Here is a 16,536-nt window from a genome sequence, read left to right on the forward strand (position 1 = left end):
CTTAGAAAAAGTGTGTTATACACTGACATGGCATCATCACACACACTGAAGCGTCAACACGTTTGTTTAAAGTCCATCTCCAAGTTTCTCCCTGATAGAAGTCCTACAAAGCAGTGCTCAAACATGCGCTCTGATTGGTCGACCCAATGCCCACAGGGACAAAGGGGAGCGGGGAGGGTGCAGGATGAGTCACATACACAGATATGATGGGGCTTAGATTTCATTGTCACACACACAGTTTGAAGTCTTGTTGAAGTTGGGTGCGTGATGCCAGATAAATTTTAATGTGTGTGCACGTCATGTCAAAAGCTAAAATAAAGGGTCTCCGACATCATTTATTTCATACGCTCTTAAGCTTTAACATGGACCCTACTGCAAGAATGTTAAGACTTCAAGTTGACAGCCGAGTTAACATAAAAAGCCGAGGCCACAGAGATTTAATATTCCCCCTTGCTCTTGCTTCATTTCATAAAAATATAGCCATATAATCTCTGCTCAAGGTTCCATGGCTGGTAGCTATTTTTCTGATTCGATCTGCCACCTTCTGATAAAAAAAAAGAAAAGAACATTTTATACACCTGGCAACCTTTGCTATATTTTGCCCCCTGTCAGCCGCTGCCGGCTGTTGTTGCACATGTTATCGGCCTTTTTTGATGGTTTCATGTGCCGTCAATGAACCACATCTGAGAGCTGGGAAGCTTTTTGTGTGAACCATGCATAAACACAAACAAAGTATGTATCAATCATCACAAAGGGTAGAGCCTAAAAAATGCAGCATAAACTTCACTTACAGTATGTAAAAAAAAAAACGGTCGCTATATGACAGAAATATGTGTATCAGTCAGCACGAGTCACTGTTTTTGCAGCTTTGGTGCCATTTTGTTTTAAAGTACATGCTTTGTTTTGAAATTTAAAGAGTGAATATAGTGAGGTTGGCCTTCACACATGATCAATAACTGCAAAAACATCCACTTTTTAAGAACCCCTGCTGCTGTGGCCACTGACCAGCCAACCGACGGAAGGAGAAGAAAAAAAAAAGTCATTTCTGATTTTAAAGCAATGATATCCTTGTTGTTCATCGCCATGGTGACATTGTTTTATTGTAATTATTACACTTCGGATTGTTTGTTGCTGCTGCTGTTGTTGTCGTTGCTGTTGTTGATGTTGTTGTATGAATCTGACACAGTGCCTACCAAAACCCATGGGACCCCCCCCCCACCCCCCCGGTCATCCACGCACACACACACCTGCTCCAGCGCCCCCCCCCCCCCCCTTCATCAGAGGCCATTTTTTTCTAAGCTTCAGTCTATTTTGCCACAAGCTTTTCCTACTGACTGACCGCAATAAGACCCACGTGATTTGAGAAAAGACTTAAAGCCGTTCCTGCCTGGGGACATTGGAAATATTCACCGTTTGAAAAAAAAAAATAAACAAAAAAAAGATGAAATATAGAATAAAAAAGTGTTTTGTACAGAAATATATTTTTATGATGAAATTATTTGTAAAATGTATGAATCTATTATGTAAATTTTCAATGCAATGTAAAATTAAAAAAGGCTAATTGCTTTTGTAAAATGTGTGTTTCTTTCTTTTTGTGTGGAATTATTTAAACATCATTTCCAGGTTTAAAAAAATCTCTTAGGGGAAAATACTCCAGGTCCCAAAGTGTGATACCGTGCAGCTATCTCACTCTGCAGTGAACTCCCTGAAACTTCCCCCATTCATTTACATTCGCTGTTTCTTATCTCTGGGAATCCAGCCTTATTTTTCTGCTGCAGGCCAGACCGCCTGCAACACGAGCAGGTAATAATAGGAAAGCACAGCTTTGAGATTATAAATGAATGAGGTGTAGTTTAACACTGTGTTGACATTTATGGCTGTGGAAATTCTGCTCCAGACATTCCACTGACCCACATCTAGATAGAGCACTGAATGTAACTGTAACTGAAGACATACTGTTAATACAGTCTGCTGCTGCTTCATGGAGGCAATAAGAAAGAATTACACAAATGTAGACATGTTTATGTGCTTGAACGTACAGCGTGAAAACCTGCGTAATGCTTCCTGTTTTTATTGCAGTGTGGAAATAAAACGTGGTTTTCCACTCAGACTCCCACCCAGCACATAAACCCACACTGCAGGCGTACAAGGAGCCTCAGAGATTTTCAGATTTAGCTGACATTAAAATGCAAAAAAATATATTTTGTTTAACACATCTGGAGAGATAATAGAGAGATGCCCAGAGATGCAAAATTATAATCTTAATTTTCACAAATTATATTATTACCATGTGTTGTTTCCTCATCTAAGTGACCTGTGTGGGCCCACCCACTGCCAGGTGTCCTGATATCCACGTCATCACGTATTCACGCCACTGTATACTTTAGCTCGTTCTTCTTCTTCTTCTTTTTAAATTATTGGAACACGCGGGTCCACCAGGCGTGAATTGGAGAGTTCACTTCCGGCTGCGCAGCTGCCAGGTGTGATGGCGGCGCTCAGGCTGCGTCTTCAGGTCTTTGATCCAGGTCAGGCGCAGGTTGAACGAGGACTCCTGGGATTTAATTGCTCGCTTCTGGAGGACTTTCCGTGAGGCAGAGCGCTGTCAAGTCGTCAAACGGTAAGTTGTGATGAAGTTGTTGTTGTTTTTCTGCTGCTGGTTTAAGTTTGTGTTGCTGCTCTGCGCACTGCTGTGTGACGTGTGGCGGGTTAGTGGAGCTCTGTGGGCTGTGAGGCCTCGGTCTGTGCTGTGTGTGTGATGTGTGCCACTTTAATGTCTGTTATTGTAGCTGTTTTGCTAGTTTATTGTACATTTCAGGTTTAAATGTTTAGTAAATGTCTGCAGTTGACTTGCACATGTTCGGCATGTTTTTACTATATTTCACTTTTATTTTAAATGCAGGGTTTTGCCTCATTTCTTCATGAAAGTTGACAGCCTGGAATGAATGAATGAGTGAGTGAGCAACTGGCGTCCACCTGCACTGTGGTGAGGTGATGGCTGCTGTCACTTGTTGTTGCCGGCTGCGGCCACTAGGTGGTGCCACCAGCGCTCTGCATTGTCTTCTTGACGTATCCGCGCCTCTCTGTGCTGCACTGAGTGTGATCAGTAGATGGAGCCAGCTGACCTGTGAAGCCTCTTTCTGCCAGGATTTAGTTTTGTCAGATAAAAAAATGTTGACCCAGAAACCAGTCAACTAGAAAACAAATAATATATAGTATAAAAAAATAATAATAATGGCATGCATGGTAAAGTAGAATAATATAAATCTAAAATGCATGGTGGGTTATTACAATAGCTTCATAAAAGGCTGTAATATCTGCTAATACTGGGTTGGTAATTTGCTCCATTTACAGGCAAAATAATTGAAAATTATTATCAATACCCTTTGGTTTAATCTTCAGGTTGAGTCTTTAGTATGTGATGTCAGCACTCATATTTTAGAGCAAAAAATATATATAGATTGGAATAACATGTGCTTTTTGTATTGTAAATATTTTATTTTTAAGTAGTGCTTTTTAGCAGTCAAAAAAAATATTGTGCATTTTTGTGTATTAGCCAGAAAACATCAGTAGATGGCGCCAGTTGATCTCTTAATTTCTTTCTACTGTGTTCATGCAACTGTGAGGCTACTGAAAGCTGGGAAATTCAGACACAATATAAAGTATGTTTAAAAAAAAGTCAAAACATATGCTGGAAAAAAATTATAAAAACTAGAATAACGTAAATAAATTGAATCAGTTCACCTCACCTAAATGCTGATAGTGAAGAAGCAGCGGGCAACATTCTATGGTGCGATAATGTGTGTGTTTTCATGATCCTGTCAGCTGTATGTTGTTAGTGGATGGAGCTTGCTGACCTTTGATACCTGAGCTGCAGATGATGTGAGGTAGAAGCATAAAACATGTCAGACTGTAGCTTAACTTTAGAGAAACACTGAGTTCTGACTGAAGACTAATCAGAGCTTAGTATCACCTTTTTAATTTATTTTTTATTCTTCCCTCTGTGGAGGTGACGGAGAGGGACAAAGAGGAACACGCAGCCTGCTGTGTGTTAGTCAAAGTGGGACAAGATGAGGCTGCAGGGTCTGTGGGAAAGCAGAATAAAGCAGAGGAGCTCCTCCAAGTCCTTTAGTGTATGAAGCCCATGTAGAGGAGAGCGTGTCAAGAGGCTAATCGCAACAAAGACGGAGACAATCATTTGTCCCTGCCGCTACACTAATGGAGAGAAAAGGTCATTAGGGATCAGGTTCGTGCCACAGGATGGTTGTAGCTTTGTTTTTTTTAAATAAAAAATATTCAGTAATTTAGGATTCATTCTGATTGAAGGTACCCTCTTGTTACAGTTACAGTTCATGTGATTGGCTCTGCAGTTCAGATGCTGTGTGACCACGTTCACCGCCTGCTGCAGCATCTTTCAACGAAACCCAATGCTCTTCTTTCCTCTTGTGTTTCCTCCTGGAATCCCAGCAACATCTGTGTTTCCACAATACACAGCACCTGCATGACAAACACAAACACGCCACAAAATCAGATCAGTTTGAGCTGCTGAGAAGCGAAAATAAGCAACAAATATTACAAAAAAAAAAGAAGAAGCTGTGCGATACTTTATGATATTTTGTCTCCGTTACTCTGGAGTGTAGCATTTCACGTTTAAACAATCATCACTTTTTATTCTCTCTTTTTTTTTCCCCTGAGCTATTTTATTATCCTCTCATTTGAAAGCGGAGCTACTAAACTGTTTCTTCTGATCAGCCGGCTCCCTGCTGTCTTCCTCTCTCTGACTGAGAGCTTTCCCAGATTTCTCCAGCTTTCTGTCCTCAAATCAATCCGGGATTATTCCTGTGATTACACGGATAGCCCTTTGGGACGCTTTTATTTCAATGAATTAGTTGAGTGAATGAACAGAACTGCAACAGAACGGTATTTTGTACCAGCCACATAAATTATGCATAGTCTGTAGATATCAGCTAGCCTTGATCATCTTTTTTTATGGTTGGAATTCAGAGTGAGAGAAATTGTTAATTGCCAGACTTGTCACATATAATCTGGGCTGTGTTTGATATACAATAGGGATGCGGGTCTATATATTGGTTATTTATTCATGTTGTGATGGAGATGCTTGCGTGATGAAATGGAGACCTAGATAAAAATGCTTTTTTTTAAATGTTGTACACTGCTTAGAGAACAAATAATAATATCTGTGCAGCATATACTGCACACATATCCTTTATTTTTTATGTATCTCATGTATCTGTTGTTTTTGTGTGCTGCATAGTTCCCAGCAGAAGTAATGTTGCTGTAGTGGAGGATAAAGAAAGAAAGAATTGTACTGTAGTAAAAGCTAATTTTACTAATTTTATGCAGCTATCTGCATACATCAGTGTTTAAATGTGTCCTTGCCTATAGAGGGTTCGTATTAGCCAAGGAAAAGGGATTATGGGTAAAAAATGTTTTGATCGCTGCACTGTTGGTCAAGTCAGATCTCTGTAAACAATGAGCTACTCAAGAGTGTGTTAAGTCCCACGTGTGCAGCACCTTGAAGTGCCGTGGCTAAATGTAAATTATTATTTGGCTTGGAGGTTTTTTATACATTTATAATCCTGATCTTCTTTGCCCTTGAGATGGGGAAAAAATGAACTTTTTAATGTGTTTTTTTAATGATGTTTGTCTAATAAATAGCTGTGGAACATGTTCACACTGACTTCTCATCAGCAGAGGTAAAGATAAGTGCTCAGCCTACACTTGCTGCGGTGACCAATTGATTAGCATGACATGCTCAGCCATGTCCTACATCGAGAGGCTACAGTGTTAGATTAAATGCTGGCTAGATCCTCATCAGGAAAAAAAAAAAAATCAATGGTTGTTGTTAAGGGCGAGTAGTATCTGACGAGAGGGTGGGGTGGGGGAGTCACTTTACATGGTGTGTCCTGGGTTGTTGGCGCTGTGGCGCCTGCGTGTATTGACCTGGATAGAAAGCCTATAGCTGAGAGAGAGAATTTGTCACCGTGGTTCTTGGACTTCCTGATAATCATACGTCTCTGAGGCGTGTGTTTACACATACATGACCTCTCAGCTCACCTCTCAGTTTTTTTTTTAAATCCTGAAGTTTAATATTCAGTGTAAATGTTCAGCTGTGAAATGTCCTGCATATTAGTGCAAATTAGAGGTGTTTATTGAATTTTCTTTAATTCCAGACACATTTAATAATATTATTAAAAACTGTGGTGTGTGTTTTTATTGTATTTCCTGCATTTTAGTGGGAAAAAAAATTGGATTCCATCCGCTATAATTTCAAACTATTTTTGTGCCAGAAGGCCACACTGCGACTGCACTGTAGTGTCATCAAATTGTTTCCTATTGCTCTTTTTTTCACGAGGCAGGAAATACAGTAGAAACACTTGTCACAAAATATTATTGCAATATTATTGTTAAAGACACAGGACTGTGTGGTTTGGAAATCGGCTTCATTGTCATAGAGATGTTAAATCGCAGAAAATTACAGGGCTTCCACTCTGTGAGCGACTTGGACGAATTACTGCTCGCCCCACAAAGATTCCACAAGGCTGCTGTAAATCTCACCACAACAGCAGTTTATATTGGTCTGAAATGATCTGCTTAGAACTGACAATACACAGCAGACTGTAGAGAATGATATGCTTGGGTGGTATCAACAGGGTTACAGTACAAAAATTAAAATCTAATTCAGAAAGAAGGACTAGTGTCACCAGTGGGGCCAGCACATGCAGAGCTGGTTGGAATAATGCCCTCAATATGAAGGAAACCTGGTGTTTAGTGTAGTGCAGAAGGAATCAGTGATCAGGTGATTGGAATCAATAGATTTATGACCCCAGGATAGACTCCTAAAGGGGCGAGGCTGAAGCCCATGTGACACAGATGGAGGAAGTGACTACTTCATGGACATCTCTGTTTCTTTCACAATACAAGTCATGATAAAAAACAAGTGTTTACTCATTTTAATTTGAATGCTCTGTTTTGAAGCTGATCCAGTCAGCCACCATTACACCTATAGCTGAAAAAAAGGTAGCATGTGAACAGCAGGCTGCAGCGAGCAGAATGACTTTCATGCTCTGGCACATGTGAGGAGAGACCTCCACGGTGTTTTCAACACATGAGGCGTTTACAGCCGCTGCTCTGGTCCTGCCTGTCACAATGTTATGTAAATATGTCTTTTAACAGAGCGTGCAGGGGTGCAGTGACTGTTTAGTATTAGAAAAATCAATGTTTATGGCTGCAAATAACTTTTAATTGAACAATAATCTGTTTATGACTGGATACTATTGATAAATGAATCAAATGCTGATATTTTATTGGTGATGTTTTTTGGCAGCGGCAGTCATACCAACTCAAAATGGCCCCTCAGAAACTTTGTTTCGTTTGTCCATATTTTTTTACAGTCTATAGTTATATGCAGTTTTATGTGCACAAGTGGTGACGCATTTACGGTGTGCTTCTATGAACCAACTTCCTGCTGGATACACCTCCAAAATAAAGCTATAATGAGAAGCGTGGAGCACCTGCTGTGACTCATGGTCGTAGGTGTGCGTCTGAACAGGAAAGAAGGTGTTCACACTACTCTGTAGAAACTCAGCAGCACACTGTAGCATCAGTTTTTGGGTTGGATCAAAAATGGAAGCAGCTGTTCCATTTCTAGATGTAACATGTCAAATTAAAAGACTTCTACCATTTATTATAAATGTTGAAAGTTAAGCATGAAGACACAAAGGGAACCCTCACCGGGTTTCTGTGAGACATTTCTTATAAGCTGATTATGCCCATATTTACCTTAACATGTGTGCCCAAAATGTATTAGTAACAAGTCAATGAGATTCGATTGGCATTAGTCTCTGCTGACAGAACAGTGGAAACATAGACTCCTTCCCACAGTGCGTTTTACTCTGCACACCTCACCCTGCGTCGACGCGGTGACTCTCAGCGACTCAAGGACAAAGAGGGAATGACTTCACTGTTTTGCTGGTGTGTGTCTGGTGTTTCTGAGGCAACAAGAAGATTATTTGCTGCAGCGAGAGCTCTGAGGTGCTGCTGGTGATGCCAGATAATTATGCAAAAACAAACGAACCTCCAGAAAAAGGTGCGCTGCCAAAAGACTCTCAGGCCATATTAGACAGCAGGAAAGTGAAGCAACAGGAACACAAATACAAAAATATACATCTGGATTATTCTGAAGGCTTGGCACATTTTTTTCTCGTAAAAACAAATCCTTTGGTTGAGTTGGAGAGAAATCATCATACAGTTGTTCCTACATTAGGATTCCAGTACTTTTTTTTAGACGTATAATGTAACATTTATTTGGTATTTTACTACACAATACCTTTTGTGATCTCTCATTTTTATATTATATTTTATAGTTTGCAAGATCAATAAACCACATTATCCTAAAAAAGTGTTAGGGTTAATTGAAAAATGATATTTCTCTTGTGAATTATTTGTTAATTTCTTCAGACACACCAGTTCAGAACAAAGACTCTTTAGCAATCATTGTTTTGAAGTGGAGTTGATTATGACCGCAGCTGCTCTTGGTGATTTTTGGCAATTAAATGAAATCAATAGGTTATGTGAGTTCTGCAAGAAATCAGAGAATTTACATTTATGGTTTTTGATGCAATTATGGTCTCACGGGCTGCATGGAGTGTTTAAAGCTGAGAGTCAGCTGATGATGCGGCTGAGGTGCGGTGAAGTGCTTGTTAACAAGTGATTTATGAGTCTGGCTTATTACTGTGAGATTTCATTGATTTGTGTAAAGTGGCCACCCCCCCTGTTATTGTGTGATTTTCACAGCAGAAGTCGGAAGGTTGGTCAAAACTGATTTACTTAATGTTTAATGAGCTGTGTTATAAATCTTGCAGTCACACATGCCCATGCGGCGGATGGCCTCTGCAGTCTCAGTGGGAGGAAGGATGCTATAATAACGCATCCACACAGACAGACGGTGGAGAGTTTTTGAAACCTTCTGCTCGGGATACCCTGCAGTTTGTACCCTCCAATTTTTTTTCTCACTGACTTCCTGCTTTCTTTGTCCAAAAAAAAAAAAACAACTCTTCCCCTTTATCGTGGCAATCTCCAGATAAAGCAGAACGATAGGCGGAGAAGGACCTGCTGGGCTGTGGGATTGCTTGTAGAGAAGCACCCGAGCGCTCGTCTGCTGGATTTGTTTGACTCGGGTAATTGAAAGTGTTTTAAACTATTATAGCAACTGGAGGGCTTGTTTAACTGTCGAGCTGCCAGTCAAGCGGGTGGGCCAAAAGCCCAAGCCCGTCAAGGCCTGTCAGTCAATGGAAACGAGAAGTGTCGGCTTAATGGATTTCTCCACACTGCTCCGTCTACACACCCAGCAGAGCCAGCAGAGAGGGGGAGGGCAAAATAAAAATCAATGCATTGTCATGTGTGAGTGTGTGAGCCATCAAACGACCAGGTGGATTGGAACTGTATTTGTCTTGTGTCCATGTTGAGATGCAATGCAGTGCAGGAGCGGGAGGGAGTGGGTTTGAGTGTGTGTGTGTGTGTGTGTGTGTGTGTAGGTGTGAATACTGTTTACGCGGCTCTGTGTTTATGTGTGTGTTGCAGCTGTTTCTAAGAGGAGATGGACAGACGTTCTCTGCTTGTCTCTCTGGGCTTTTGTTGAGATTTGAGGTGTAAGAGGGGTCACATCACCCTCAAAACAAGTTTGCTTTTCATTCTGCAGCCTCTCCACAAGTGGGGGAAAAAAGCAGCTTTTTGTCAGTGCATTTGTTGCTCGATTTTTTTCCATCATACAAAACCCAGATTAAAAACCCAGAGTAAATCAACACTGTTGTAGAAGTGTGTTTTTTAAATACATGATCAGACATTATCCTGGTTAGCTGTGCGATTTTTTTTTTTTTTTTTTTTTTTTTTTTTTTTTTTTTTTTTTTTTTTTCCAGCTGTGGTAATATGATGAATATTTGAGTCTTCATCTGTATAATGAGAGCTTTTCCAGGTAAAAATCTGGTTCAGGTTTTTGTGGCATTTTAAGGGTTCATAGAAAGTAATGAATGTTAGCTTGTGAAACCTCTGTTCAGTTCAAACTTGAAATGGCATTATCCTTTGGATAAATGAAATTTTTTTACATAAATGATATTAAAAAAATAAGGTTGGTATTTGGTAATGTCGTCAGAGCTGAGAAATGAAGTCAAACGCTGCAGTACCCTGCACTGCCACTAGAGGCTGACTCCTAAATCAAGGGTCCCCATAGACCCCAATGTTAAAATGACAATTAAAATGCCAACACCTGGCTTAACTGAGATATAGGCGCACTAAAGCACTGCCAGGACGGCAGTGAGGTCATTAAAGGGAGCATTTCAAAATGACTTTACAACCCAGAGTATACTATGAGTTATCAACACAACGCTAATCATCTAATGGGGCATTAGTACCACTGAAGAACACTTACAGAATTACTTTTTAAATATATATGGTGGCTTAAATATGTGTGCATAAAGGACAGATCTGTGTGTGTTGACTGATGTGCGTCCTTCTGTTTCAGTGCCACAGACACAGCACGACGCAGCAGAGCATTCACACCCACACCTTGCACAGAACGCCCCACCTCGTGAGCACTACAGAGGTTTTATCGTTTCTGGTCTCTATCACAGCGAAGCGCTGTGGTAGCACGTACACCTTTTCTTGCTTCATCTCAGTACCACCTCCTGTGATTTATGGCCAGCAGATCCATCTCCGGCGCCATCAGTTTTAAACGCCCCGTCTTTTATCTCCGCCAAATGATCGCACTAACCACCGCCAAACACTAACACAAGGCAGGAGGAGATGTCTATGTTGAGCTAAACCAGACTTCCCTCTGAAAGGCATCAAATCATTTCACCATGTTGAGAGCAAAAAGTGGTAATTACTCATAATTGGGGCTTCAAAATTTTCTCTCGCTCGTCCCTCTTCTTGCTCAATTGGATGATTTCCTCTTTTTTTTTTTTTTCTTCTTCTTCTTCTTCTTCTTAAGGAATGATAGATACCTCGAACCTTTGGGGGGTGGGGACGAAATTGAAAACAGTTTTTGTTCCATTGCAAATGTGTTCTTCACTTTCACGTTCTCGCACTGTCTGATGCCTTTAAAAGAGTAATATAGCGCTGTGTGACTGCCTGTGGAAACACAAAGAGAGTGGCTGTGGGCTTTAACACAGCTATATGTGAAAAGTGCATCTTTGTTCTCACTGTGAACATTTGTAATGTTCACACATAACAGGGTTCTCTGTAGATCAGTGGGGGCAGAGTCTGTCTTTACAATGTTTTGTGGTTGGATCAATAATTCTTTTGTTATTTGACGGGCTGAGAATACTTCAATCTCTTTTTGTACATGAACATAGAAATATCAGGAATTAGTCTGTATTCTCTATTTTTTGCTCTCTTCTCTAAGACTAAGAATATTAGCATGGTTCTGTTAAATTATACATTTTACAGAATGCTGCTGCATTAGGGACATTGTTTATCATGTATTTACAACTCACATGACTCAGTCAATGATGACTGATTTTTAAAATTGGTAAAGAATATAGTATTGATTAAACATCTTAAAAATTATATTGTCTCAGTCTTCTACACCCCACTTGCCGATGGAGCGTCATCATCATCGTCACACTGTGCATTTCCGTTAGTACTAATATCTTATGTATTTCCAGAAGATAGCCAACAGAATTTTCTAATTATAGTAAGTCAAACGTTTAGTGAGACACACAGATGGTTTGGAATTTGCTATGCATGAAATGTACATAAACATTTGTAATTACTGTGGACGTGTCTGTTTTTAACACATGAATAAATAATCAAATAATTTCTCAGGATTTTGCTTTTCTGCTGCAGTTTCACAAAAAAATAGTGAGTTGAAATGGGAGAAAGAAAGGAATGCATGGCAAAATGAAAACAAGCAGCGAAAAGAGAGAGAGATTTGACACAGTGCTGGAGGAGTATTTCCTTCTTGTCTCACCAAATCAAGTAGTGGTGTCTCAGCAATATTTAAATAGTGCTGTAGCATGGAGTTGTTGGAGCTGTTGTTATTACGTGTGTGTGTCTCTGCCACACACACACACACACACGCACACAGGACTTGAACAACTGACCTTGTGATGTTTTTAGATGGTGAAGCTGAGGTTGAATAGAGGAGGACAGTGCTCTGCGCTGGTGTGAAACTAATAGTAAAGAACACAGAGGTTCTGAACTGAGTAATCCAATTTGACCTTGTCTATGAATTGACAGTCCAGTGAATAACATTCTGCTAAGTGCGAGTTCTCTGGCAGAACTCGTGACCCACTTTTAGGGTCTCAGCTCACCAGCTGAACAACGCTGCTCTGTGATATTAAGATTAACTGTGAAAGGAAAAAGTAAGGATGGCAAAAACTTTTCTTTCATCGTGTTGTGATGGATAACCGTTAAAAACATACAACGAAAATCACACTATACGTTCTCCATATGCTGTAGGCTCAGGGTAAAGAGCCCACTGGTGTCCTGCCAGCACTTCAAAAGACCCTGTTTGGCTGAAGTCGGAGGGGCCTGAGCACATAGGACTGCAGGAGGAATAACACAGGGTGAGGTGTTATTATTACAAGGCTGATTTAGGACTATTATGGAGAAGCTCTGTGGGGGTTTTAGCACTAACCACCCTGACACAGCGCATGTCATTTACATATGGACTTCACTGGTGCACGGTCATAGGAGCGCCTCAAAAATAACCATTTATAGCATGTGACGTTGGCTCGGATTCCCAATATGGAGGAACGCACACACACAAGAAGAGACTTGGAGGGAGATAGATTTGAACACTCAGAAGGGAGGGGTGTGAGGTTGTCTGATGGCAAGTAAATCACATGTGACAGAGCCCAAACTCAGCCGAGGTGTGTCTCTTGACACAGTGCGATGGGGCACGCCCTAATGCATTACTGTCCACCAGGGCTTTGTGTATGCAGACGCCCATATGTGTCTGTGTGTGTGCAGGCGAGCGTGTGTGTGTGTTTGTGTATGCATCTGGGCCCTCTTTACTGCGATGTTGTGAGCAGCCAATCATTTCTTCCAGTCTAATTAGCACACATGTAAATTCAGGGTAACTGTGGAGCACGTCCAGAGACTGCAACATGGCAACTGTTCATGATGTTGGGGGGGTGGATGACTGTGTGTGCGTGTGTGTGAGAGAGTAGTGTGTGGTTCACAGAGCATACATAAGCGTGAGGGAGATGGCCACCACTGCTGACCAATAACGGCCGGTCCTTGTTGTCACTAGTGGTTTGCTGCAGAGAACAGTTTGATCATCATCACCACCTCTAACGGCCACCAAGCACGTCTCCCCCTGTGATCTGTCACACAGATTAACATGTGTTCAATGTTATCATATAGGTTTAACAGGAAAAAAACCTCAATCAGGCTCATTTATCAAAACATTTCAAATAAATGTTCCTCCAGCACAATTTTCCTGTGCCTGAGCAACACACACACAGTGGTACAGTGGGTTCATATCACACCTGATGTAACGAGACATTGTTTCCTTGTTTGGCCCGCGGGAAGAGGGACAGGAAAGGACTGAGGGACGCTGGATCAGAGGGGGGAACGACAGGAAGAATAAACACATGAATAAATAACAGCAAAAGGCAAACAGAGCCCAGCCATCAGTCCGATTTGGCCGAGCCTTGTCGCTCGCTTGTTCACTCACAGCTGGGAAATTCACGGTAACTTGGGTTTGGTTGAGGAGGGAGAGAGAGAGAGAGAGAGGGAGGAAAATAGTCTCAACACTGGGCTCACCTGGATGTCAGGAGGAGCCAAATACATGTGGCAGATGTCAGCTTTAAGACTTTTTTTTTCCTCCTTGTAGTGTCAGACTGCACCAAGAAAGGAGGTGGCACCTTGTTTATTTGTAAGTCTATAGGAGTGCAGGGGTAATGGAAATAGTTACAAGAGGGCAAAGAAAACAGACTTATTAGCCCTGAAGAAAAGGATTTTTAAAGGTTCATCTCCATCAGATGACTTTCAAACTTGATGTTCAGCAGGAAAATATCATACATTTGACATGAAAAGGTGCTTTATGAACAGTTCTTGAAGGATTTTCACGCGGAGGTGGAGGCGGAGGGGGCGGCTGAGCAGATTAGCACAGAGGAAGCAACCAAGACTTACCGTCGTCAAACCAATAGTCCCTGTTACTACACTGAGTTTATGTGTGTGTGTGTGTTCGTAGGCAACATAAGTTAGCGGAAGCAAGTGTTATGTTTTTTTTTTTTCTTTCTTCCAGGATCCACCCGACACTTCAGGCTCTTGTATGTAACTCCCAGAGGAGAGTTATAGGGATCTGTTTCTCTGGGCACAAGCAGCAATAAATACACATCTTATATATATGTGTGTGTGTGTGTCAGTGTGTGTAAGCGGCTCTGTATGTGTGTGTGTCTGCATGGCTGACTCAAAACCGACCCTTTGAAGTGTAGAAACGATGAGGGGAAGTTAATTACGTCCCATTATGCAGGCTGGGCGCGACCATGCACCAGTTAAGGCCATGTTTTTCCCTTTAATTAACTAGAAAGCCAAGCGCTCGCCTGTCAGGGAGCTGCTAAAAGAGCATTTCAGAGGAAGAAACCCTTGGGGCGCTGATGAGAGGGCGCTAGGACTGGCCACATGTTAATGGCGAGGTGTTAGCATCTTAAACCGCGTTATCACTCGCCACTCTCAGTAGTCTTGTGGAAATGTATAAAGGGAGATCTCGGGGATGGTCTCCGGGGGGAAAACTAGCAAAGCTTCCTGACTTCCTGAGAGTTGATGCTCCGGCACTACAAAGTGTACAGGACCGGGGGGGAAGTTAAGGAACTTTTTAAACAGCTTTTTGGGGGAAAAAAAAAAGCACTAAAAGTGCCTGAGTGGTAACTTCTTAATTAGAAAGTCCCTTGGATGGCTCGTGGAAACGTAGCAGTTCCAGAGAACTTTAGAACCTTGATTATCATCTCCAGCCACAGATAATTTCCTCAGATGCGACTCTCAGGTTAAGAAGCTCTCCATCAAAGCTGCAGATAGATAAATGGAGGAAGTAAACAAGCTCAACCATCACTTTATTCACCCGTGTAAAAGTGACATATTTTGAAGAAATAACCTAAAGAAAAATATTTTTCCATGTGCAGACACCACAACACTCAAATGTATCCTTCGTATCATAAGACAAAATCAGATCCAGGATTTATCCAGGAAGAAAAGAAAAAACAAAAAGTAAGACTTAATAGAGTTAGACACTAACTTCTATTACAAAATACCTCTTTTTTGGTATGTCCATCTATAGGTTGTGTTTGTCTTAAACAGCACAGGCTCATCTTCTTGGTAAGATATGTCCATAATAAACTACTTTGTTCTACAGAAGCATTTTGTTTGGCCCTCAGCATTATGCTTGCATTGGCTGACATTGATATTTATTAAAATCAATAACTTTTTTCTTGCATTCAAATACAGAGTCCGGCTTTAACAAATGCAGCTTTTGGTGGATTTTAATTTTTATGTGTTCTGTGATTGAGTTCTAACTGTTTGATGCTTTTTTTTTTACATTAATTAATTATTCTCAGAGCAAGGTTAATACATTATTTTTTTATTTATAAAACATAGAACCTAAAAAATGATCCGACAAATTTGTATTAGTTGATATTAGCCTTTTACAGATAAAGCAGTCTGTATGATTTTTACAGAACATGTATCAGAATTAACACTTTATTATCCAGCTCTGTAACTACAGCCCTGCTGTATTCCCTCATGGCTTCTAGCACCATGCTTGCTAATAACTTTTAAAGTGTAGAATGACTGCGAATGGCAATCCTTAGAGAAGGGTGATTAACTAATCACAGATGGTTGTTCTCTCACACGGTTAAAATAAGTAGTACATTTTTGTGATTGACCAAAAAAATACTTCTTTTTATGTATCATTATCAGAATTATTTTTACTTGTAACACTGCTGTTGGCACCAAATATCAAACTCTAGTCAGGCTTTGTTAAAATGTGTTCACCATACTTAAACGGTTTGTTGTTGTCTGAGAAGGGAAGGCGGCTCTCATGCAGCTGTCCCTTCACGTCAGGTGTGTTCTTGTCTTTAGATGATTTTGTTGTGTAATATCGGTGTGTGACATCAACTGTTGATGTTTGATCATCTCATTTGACAACCGTCACCGTTTCAGCTGAGGTTGGAAACGGAGACATCAGGCCCTCGTCTGCTCACCTACAGCAGCTCGCTGATGTCATTTCCTGAACAGCAACTGGACCTCTTGTTTGATCGCCTTATTGAAACCTCACTTGGTGGTTGCATGATTGTAATTGAGAATTGTTTGCCAGTCGGAATACACACACATTCCCTGTTGTGTTGTTTTTTCATGAGGAATGACATGCTTGCAAAGAATTAACTTGTCGTGCAGGTAACTAAAACTAGCAGTGCGGCCTCTTTAATTGGTGTGTGTGTCTGTTTTTGTGTGCTCAGTAGGATAGTGATGCAATGTTGGAGGAACACATGTTTCTAAGGCGAGCAATTAGATGGA

At 40.9% G+C, this 16,536-nt stretch overlaps 1 protein-coding gene across 1 annotated transcript in view; it reads left to right on the forward strand.

Moving 5' to 3' along the window:
- Positions 1–2,533: 2,533 nt before the first annotated feature.
- Positions 2,534–16,536, forward strand: part of tshz1 (teashirt zinc finger homeobox 1) — a 121,195-nt gene continuing 107,192 nt past the window's right edge. The window contains exon 1 of the mRNA XM_028396444.1: positions 2,534–2,617. The gene's annotated coding sequence lies outside the window, so the exon portion shown is untranslated. The remainder of the gene's footprint in view (positions 2,618–16,536) is intronic.

Source organism: Parambassis ranga, chromosome 2 (genome assembly GCF_900634625.1).
Source record: "Parambassis ranga chromosome 2, fParRan2.1, whole genome shotgun sequence".
Classification (NCBI taxonomy): Eukaryota; Metazoa; Chordata; class Actinopteri; family Ambassidae; genus Parambassis; species Parambassis ranga.